Consider the following 8,980-nt stretch of genomic DNA (forward strand, 5'->3'; position numbering starts at 1 on the left):
CAAAAGTTATCCTTGATTTCAAGTCACGGCCTGTGCTCGTTCTACCTTTGCATCTTTCGAAGACCTGTCCACCGCTGACATCATCAAACTGGCTCGAAGACTTAAAAACTGTGGTCAGATCACCTCTGTTCTCATTACAAATGTACCGTATCACCGTCATCAATTAAACGGATTACTGTCGACGTTTCCATCACCAACGAAGACTACACCATCATCCCAAACGTGCTCACAAAAAATGGGAAGACGAACTGGGGAAGCGAAAGACGATGCACAAAGTGACCAGAGAGGCGGAGAGACAGACAAACAAACCCACACACATAGGACGTCGTTCGACACCTCTTCACCAAAACGTTTACGATCATAATCCGTGCTTTCAAAAATTTCGACGCTGATGGGGGTCTCACGGACGATAAAAGTAAAATAATAATCCATCGATCCGCCCGGCCGTGATGATCGGCCATTTGAGTAATTCCGGTGAGCCGTGCGCGTCACTCATCAGGGCCGGAGTGGCCAGAGGCCATCAGTAAACGAGTCCTACGCAATCAATGAATTGCCTGCGTATCACGGGGCCGGATGATTACTTAAAAACCCTCAACGTACATGACTAGAGATCAATATTTTGGCCCGAATGCTGTTGGAAATATCACAACAAGTCTTTCGTGAGAACGAAAATGCTGTTATTTCATCCCACTTTTGTTGACACATGGTGACTAATATTTCGGTGGAGCATTAGTGACACTGGAATGACATCTAACGTTTGTAGTTACGAACGAAAGTATTTACGCCCAGTTTTACACACAGGATGGCCAATGTGTTGGTGGAGCAACGTTGAAACAATGACATGAGCAACCTTTCGTAAGAACGACCAGTAAATAATTACGTTCAACAATGTCAAAAAATAAATAAATAAATAATGGTAATTTCTAGTATAAATAGATAGATTTATCTCAATTTTTCCCCCCTTTCTAAAACCTAAACTTACGAAAAACTGTCCATTCAAATTACCTACAATCCTGCTCACCTTACGAACGGTAGCCAACTGTTCACATGCACGAATTCAACTCCCACGTCACTCAGCTAACACTGCCCTCAGGCGCGATGAAATGAGAATGAATGACGCTCCCCATTCAATATTCACTAATACATCCAGCTTGAGTAAATACCACCAGTCCAGCTCTCGACGAAGGTTCTGAGAAGTCTTTCCCATACTGTGGGGGAAAAATATGTAAAAATTCTAAAACCTTTTTCTCTGGTTCTCAAGGGCCACTCTGGGAGTGTGGGAATGTGAGAGGAATTCATGTGGTTTTTTTTTATCAAAGGGTTTTTATTCAACAAACTGCAAATCGGATTCTTGCCCAGTAATCCATGATTTTTTTTAGGGGGGGGGTCGAGTCAAAGCTTTCCCGCTGCACGGGCAGTGGGCCCTCATCAAAAGCCTTGAATTAAACGGCTGGCGAAAGAAAGAAAAAGAATGGACAAAAACTGGTAAAGAAAGAAGTGAAGGAGAAATGAAATAAAAAAAAGAATAAAATGAATAATGTAAGAGGACTGGCGTCTGGTGCATGCATACAAGGCAGATGAAGTCCAACCCGGTAGGTTAAATGTCAATGATACACTGAGTAAAACCAGCAATCCAGACACCCCAGTGTTTTAAGATGGTACCGGCCATCACGCCCACCCTCCAAATCCAAGGGGGTTGTTTATGCTGCCTACAGCCTACTACCTATCACGTTGAAGTAGAGGAAAACTGTGCTGTAATCTCGAAAAACCTTTCTGAAAAAAAAAAAAAAACGCGTATGAAAACTGGCACGAGTTTTAGGCCAAAAAATACATAAATAAATAAATAAGATAAATACCTGGACGAAGCAACCCTCAGTTGGGTTGGTGCGTGTGTGTATATATATGGCGTAGCATAATTTTCTTCAACGATAAAATTTACATGAAAGTCTAAAATACGTGCCGAGCTCAACACCGGTTAATTTACCCACAAACCTCCATATTCTATTTCCGATTTCGATATATGCCACATCGTCTTATACAGCCACCCATTACACGGCGTGAAAAAAAAAAGTCACCATATATCATATATATATATATATTTATTATCTGCATTACTATCTTCGTTAGTGTTTAGCTGATAATAATAATAATAATAATAATAATAAATGCGAAGCGTTAAACCTACTGCCGAAAAAAGCTAGCAACAACACGACTGAGAAAGGGAGTGTGTCGGTAAGTTTTTCAATAACAGAGAACTTTGGAAACACAAGAGACGACGAGGCGAGATACTGCGCCAACGACTCCAGCACAACACACTTCAGCTCGCATGACTCAAATACTGAGAAAAAACATCACATAAATAAACGGACAGATAAACAGACAGGTAGATAGCCAGGTAAACGGATAATTAGGTAGATATATATTGATGATGACAGGCAGTCAGACAGATACGGAGATAAATAAATGGAAAGATAGACATATAGATAGACAGATAGAAAGATAGATATAGACAGAAAGACAAATAGACAATACAAAGAATACCATCGACTTAGCAAGCACCTTATGTCTGTAAAGCAGATCATATTGATCTTTCCCAAATTCTTCCACCGTATGCTTCATTTTCGCTCTCCCTACAACTGTTCTCACGCATATATCGTGGGATATATCATCAAATCCCTTATATCAAAAATTCTAGCAGCCAGCGTCACTGGTCATGAGCAGAAGCAGTGCACCTGCCACATTATACCATAAAGAGCCAGCATAGTATGATATGGCTGGGCTTCCAAAGGCAGATCAAACATTAGTGCATTAGTGAGCGCTGACGGGTTCATGTGCCAACGCCTGGACAGCAACTGTCCCAAGTCTTCCTCAACCATGCCAGACAACCTAGAAAGATACATGACAACCTACATACGATAACACATATAGGGACACAACAGATAACTCAAAGGAATTAAAACTAAGGACGAGTAGTATAATAAGAGAAACATGGACGATTGAAAAAAGAAAAGAAAAGAAGAAAACAGACACGGGGGAAATAAAAGGTCAGAGCGAGGCGAGGGCGAGGACCTCTCTGGGCACAAACATGACATCAGCCAGGACTGGCAGGGGGACGAATCTCTCCAGAAAAAAATAATGGACAACATGGCTCTTAGGGAGCACACCCACAGCCGCCCTCGAACATTTGGGGGGGTCAGACACTACCGGATGCATAGTGTGGGGCGGGAAAAAATCTTTCAAATTCCTTTCGCTCGCAAAAAAAAAAAAAAAAAAGGAAGGAGTAAAGTGAGAGATCAGAGCCCTTACCCAAAATGCTGATGGAGACAAGGGGCACAACACTGTAATGTCTCGATTTCAAACGAGAGACAGGGAAATGAGGAGAGCAACATGGAAAAGCGGAAATCCAATAAGGTCAGAAAATGGATTAAAGAAAGAAAAAAAGTGATGGAAAGAGATGTCAGAGGGGGAGAAAAAAAACCCACTAAAGCCAACAGCACATAAGCTCACTATCACTGGCTGGTACGACAATGCCAGCAACCAGAAACTACCACAGTTCTGCATATTGTCAACAACCAGCCACGACCAGCTACCAGAAACTCTACCACGTCACCACTAAGTCAACTACCAGCATACCAGGCGTATCTCAAACCACCACTGCACTATTAGAACTCAAGTACAACTATGACTTAATTCCGTAACGCAATATAACAGACTAAGTTCGAGAGAAACGAGAAATCCTGCACGAAGAAAAATGTGGTGGGCTCGTACGATGATAATAAAAAAAAAATCTTTTAAAATGCTCAATTTAAAGGCAGGATCATTAAAACGGATTCTAAATTCTGGCCACCACGCTCACCGGGAGGCTAATATCATTATGGAACAAAAGAGATGCCTTCAGCTTTACTTCCTATCCTCGTCTCGGACCACCTGATCTCCTGTTATCAATCCCTTATATATATATATATATACTCCCCTGTACAACAAGCAGACACTGTTGTGGCTTCCTGTGCAAACGATTCATCAGCTCCAAACCCTTACTTAACCTATGCTTCATCTGCCTAGCCATATATCCACCCCGTCTAGAACAAAACTTAAGCATTTACAACAATGATCGACTGCAAAGACAACAAAAAAATATTCGACACTACTGTAACAATGACACCAAAATGCTCTCATCGCAGTCTCACCTCAGTATGATCAGCAAATCAGCGTTCGTAATAGCACCAAAGACCCTTTTAACCCAGGCCACTCCATTATCAACCACCATCCCCCAAGTAGAAATGAAAAGAACTCGATGCGTACCCACAGATTCACCCCCTACCCTAACAAATACAACGATTGTAAAACACGTACGCGCTGATATGACTCGACAGGCACTTAACAACCGCCCTCCCGACCCAATTTTAATGACCACCCTTCCAGACTTTCGCCCATCAGATACTACTACACTCCTCACATATGGGCCAGTTTGCCTTTCCCCTTTCTCGTCTACTCTCTGAACATCCCCCACCCGTCGCTCCAACATTACAAATACCGTTTCGGTTTAAGACCCTTTTATTCCCTCCAAGATGCAACTACCACATCGAAGACGACGAACACTTACGCCCTCAACTGTCCTGCAATATCCCCAAACAGATGTACAGACAGCATCACCATAATTCATGACCTGCGGTGCCATCAGGTGGACGTGGCCAGCCTCCTGAGTGGTACGGGAGGCCCATAGGAGGGACGCCTTGGAAAGGAAGGTAAATGTCCAATGTGTGTGTGTGTGTGTGTGTTACCGGACGCAGCCTGCAATAGGTTGCAACACCACGAGTGAAAGTCACCTTTGGCGGGGCTTTTCCATCAGTGGGAGTAGGTCTCGTTACAAGAATTTATCACTCTCACGGAATTCACATTTTCCTGCTACTGGAAGTAGGGTAGCCATGGACTACAGAAGCCTTTAGAAAAATACTGTATGGTGTGTGTGTGTGTGTGTGTGTGTGTAAACAATAATAAATAATAATAATAACAATAATAATAATAATAATAATAACAATGATAATAATAATATCAATAACAAATATTGACAAATAATAATATCTATAACAACACAAAATACTCTCCAAAGACAAATGAATAAATAAAAATACGTAAATAAAACCCCGTAAACTAAAAAGATATACACACAGCTTCAGGGATAACGGATGCATGCAAGCCACCACGGCACCAACGCATTCTGAACGCCAATCCAGGCTCATTCCAACCAAGAAATCGAATTCGGATTCGAGCATTTCGACCCCGGAACCGGATTAGGTAGGATTCGAATCCAGTTAAGGTTTTGCTCTGAGCGATACCATGTCCTGTCATACTGTAGGGGAACCTAATGCCAACCTGATCTATTCTTAAAGATGGACAAACCCAAGAAAAACACATCATACGAATCCTCCAAATGCAGTAAATTCACAAGGGACTGTTTACAAAATACATTTCCTTTATTTACAATGCGTGGGTACACAGGTCTCATGTTTACAGGCGATACGTTGGACGGGGTAAACATCAGAGTAATTTTTTGATACAAAAGAGGTTTTTTTTACAGCCAGCTTTTTGCCTCTTTTTTTTTTTCATGCCGGGAGATCATGCATAAAGAGTAACCTGAGTCATAAATAGCATGCTTTTAATTACCCGTTTCGATCCCTCCCTCACTAAGTGCGTTCCAGCAAATTGAACTGAACTGTGTACGTGTATGTGTGTGTGTGTGTGTGAGAGAGAGAGAGAGAGAGAGAGAGAGAGAGAGAGAGAGAGAGAGAGAGAGAGAGAGAGAGAGAGAGAGAGAGAGAGAGAGAGAGAGAGAAATACTGGAGTTAGAATCAATTCAAACATCAGAAAAAAAAAAAAAAAAGGGGATGGTTCACTACAGACATTCAGCAGTAGGTCTGTTTATCTACGCCCAGTAAGCAGACAGAGGAACTGTGAGCTGTGCGAGTGTAGCGTCCGGGTGTGATACATGTGATGATCACCAAAAGTATCTTTACGTATCTGTTCAGAAGACAAACTCACACGATCATTACAGCAATATTCGGTCGTCAAAGTATAGATATTAACGGTCGATCATTACAGTATTCGGTGGTCAAAATATAGAAATTAACGGTCGAACATTACAGCAGTATTCGGTGGTCAAAATATAGAAATTAAGTCAAATGACGTGTGACACATGGAATATCGCAAAGACTGTTAGCATTACCACCTTGTCCCATCTATCTATATCTATCGTTTAATCTCTTCTGAAGCCTATTTAGCAGTAGCTTGGATGGTCAGAGCACGGAATGGTGTAGTTGGCGAGCTACGAGTATCTGGTCCATCCTGAGGTAACTTTAGAGAGGAGTTGTCGATCACAAAGGGACGGTTTCTTCGAATAAATCTCTTATGATATATTGTGCAGTTTATTTTCGTTTCATACACACTCCTAATTTCTCTACTACTACTACTACTACGGTTCCAAAGGTCTAGCCTAGGCTGAGGGTGAAGCGGATCTGTGCGTGCTGTCTCTCATTACAGCATCTCTTCCTGGAATGAACCGAGAATGATGATACATCCGCTAAGAACAAATGAAAATGATAAAAACAAAAAACAAAAAAATAATGAAGAAAAGAATCACTTGGCATGTCCCGGTACTTACACTGTCATGGAATAAATCAATCGAAAGACTTACCATTTCGTAGAATTTCAAAAAAAAAGGAAAAAAAAATATATATATGAACATTTATACAGATACGTACATTAATACAGGTTACGTACCACACTGCATCGTATCTTTCACACCTACAGTGGCTTCTACCAACCCCTAACACTGCTTACAACCACTGCTTCCGTTGTGTCATTCATGGATGTACCTTACAACCCCCCTCCCCCTCCCAAACCACTCCCCCAACCCGCCCCCGAACCTACAAAGGCAATGATTAAAGGGGAGCAGACCTTCCTTCCCTTCTAGGACATAATAAACCTATTCTCTCTCTCTCTCTCTCTCTCTCTCTCTCTCTCTCTCTCTCTCTCTCTCTCTCTCTCTCTCGAGCCGGAGAGTCCCTTACCTTTCCGTGTTCATTTTGACTCGCTCGAACATTTACAAAATTCAGAATCCCCTCCTTTCCCCTCCTCTCAAGCTCCAAGGTCCCATTCTGGGTGTGAGGGAATGTGAAAATGGGGGGGAGGGGGAGATGTGGAGAGGAGGAGGTGTGGAGAGGGGGGGTGAAGAAGGGCTTTTTGCAGTCTCTGTCAATGGCTTTATTCCAGAAAAATACTGCAAATAGAATTTCTGGCGAAAGCTCTCCGAGTGTAAATTTTCTAATCCAGGGTATGCAATACTCTATACAAAAAGTGATAGTTGAGGGATTTCAAAAAAAAAATAAATAAATAAAAAAAAAAACTAAAGGGCACGTCTCTTTATGAACAGCTGGGACGTGGGGAGTGAGGGAAGGGAAGGGGTGGAGGGATGGTTGGAGGGCCCCCACTCTATCATACTGATCAAGTATTATTGCGACGTCCGCCAGAATGGACGACGTGATGAAAGCTGTGCCCCGACTGCCTCGGCCAAAAAAAACTGTCGCATATAAAAGCCAGATATAAATATATATAGATATACATTCGAGACCCGGATATACAAGACATATATGTATATATAATACTCACTCTACCGATGGCCTTACAGTGGCGTCTGGCAAACAGCAGACGATAAGATAACGTGAACAGTGGAATGAAACGGTTTGTCGTCTCCTTTACGCACGATGCAATGATAACCTTTCGAAGACTTACAGGTTCATGGAAAGCAATGTAATTCCTTATCTATTACCTTTTGCAATATATATATATATATATATATATATATATATATATATATATATATATATATATATATATATATATATATATATATATATTTTTTTTTTTTTTTTTTTTTTTTTTTTTTTTTTAAACTTTGTCGCTGTCTCCCGCGTTTGCGAGGTAGCGCAAGGAAACAGACGAAAGAAATGGCCCAACCCCCCCCCCCATACACATGTACATACACACGTCCACACACGCAAATATACATACCTACACAGCTTTCCATGGTTTACCCCAGACGCTTCACATGCCCTGCTTCAATCCACTGACAGCACGTCAACCCCTGTATACCACATGACTCCAATTCACTCTATTTCTTGCCCTCCTTTCACCCTCCTGCATGTTCAGGCCCCGATCACACAAAATCTTTTTCACTCCATCTTTCCACCTCCAATTTGGTCTCCCTCTTCTCCTCGTTCCCTCCACCTCCGACACATATATCCTCTTGGTCAATCTCTCCTCACTCATTCTCTCCATGTGCCCAAACCATTTCAAAACACCCTCTTCTGCTCTCTCAACCACGCTCTTTTTATTTCCACACATCTCTCTTACCCTTACGTTACTTACTCGATCAAACCACCTCACACCACACATTGTCCTCAAACATCTCATTTCCAGCACATCCATCCTCCTGCGCACATCTCTATCCATAGCCCACGCCTCGCAACCATACAACATTGTTGGAACCACTATTCCCTCAAACATACCCATTTTTGCTTTCCGAGATAATGTTCTCGACTTCCACACATTCTTCAAGGCTCCCAAAATTTTCGCCCCCTCCCCCACCCTATGATCCACTTCCGCTTCCATGGTTCCATCCGCTGACAGATCCACTCCCAGATATCTAAAACACTTCACTTCCTCCAGTTTTTCTCCATTCAAACTCACCTCCCAATTGACTTGACCCTCACCCCTACTGTACCTAATAACCTTGCTCTTATTCACATTTACTCTCAACTTTCTTCTTCCACACACTTTACCAAACTCAGTCACCAGCTTCTGCAGTTTCTCACATGAATCAGCCACCAGCGCTGTATCATCAGCGAACAACAACTGACTCACTTCCCAAGCTCTCTCATCCCCAACAGACTTCATACTTGCCCCTCTTTCCAGGACTCTTGCA

At 42.2% G+C, this 8,980-nt stretch overlaps 1 long non-coding RNA gene across 1 annotated transcript in view; it reads right to left on the minus strand.

The window, feature by feature from the left end:
• Window positions 1-6,393: 6,393 nt before the first annotated feature.
• LOC139765484 (uncharacterized) overlaps window positions 6,394-8,980 on the minus strand; it is a 165,282-nt gene continuing 162,695 nt past the window's right edge. Inside the window, exon 4 of the long non-coding RNA XR_011716668.1 lies at window positions 6,394-6,546. This is a non-coding gene — a long non-coding RNA (uncharacterized lncRNA). The remainder of the gene's footprint in view (window positions 6,547-8,980) is intronic.

This window comes from Panulirus ornatus, chromosome 55 (genome assembly GCF_036320965.1).
Source record: "Panulirus ornatus isolate Po-2019 chromosome 55, ASM3632096v1, whole genome shotgun sequence".
NCBI lineage: Eukaryota > Metazoa > Arthropoda > Malacostraca > Decapoda > Palinuridae > Panulirus > Panulirus ornatus.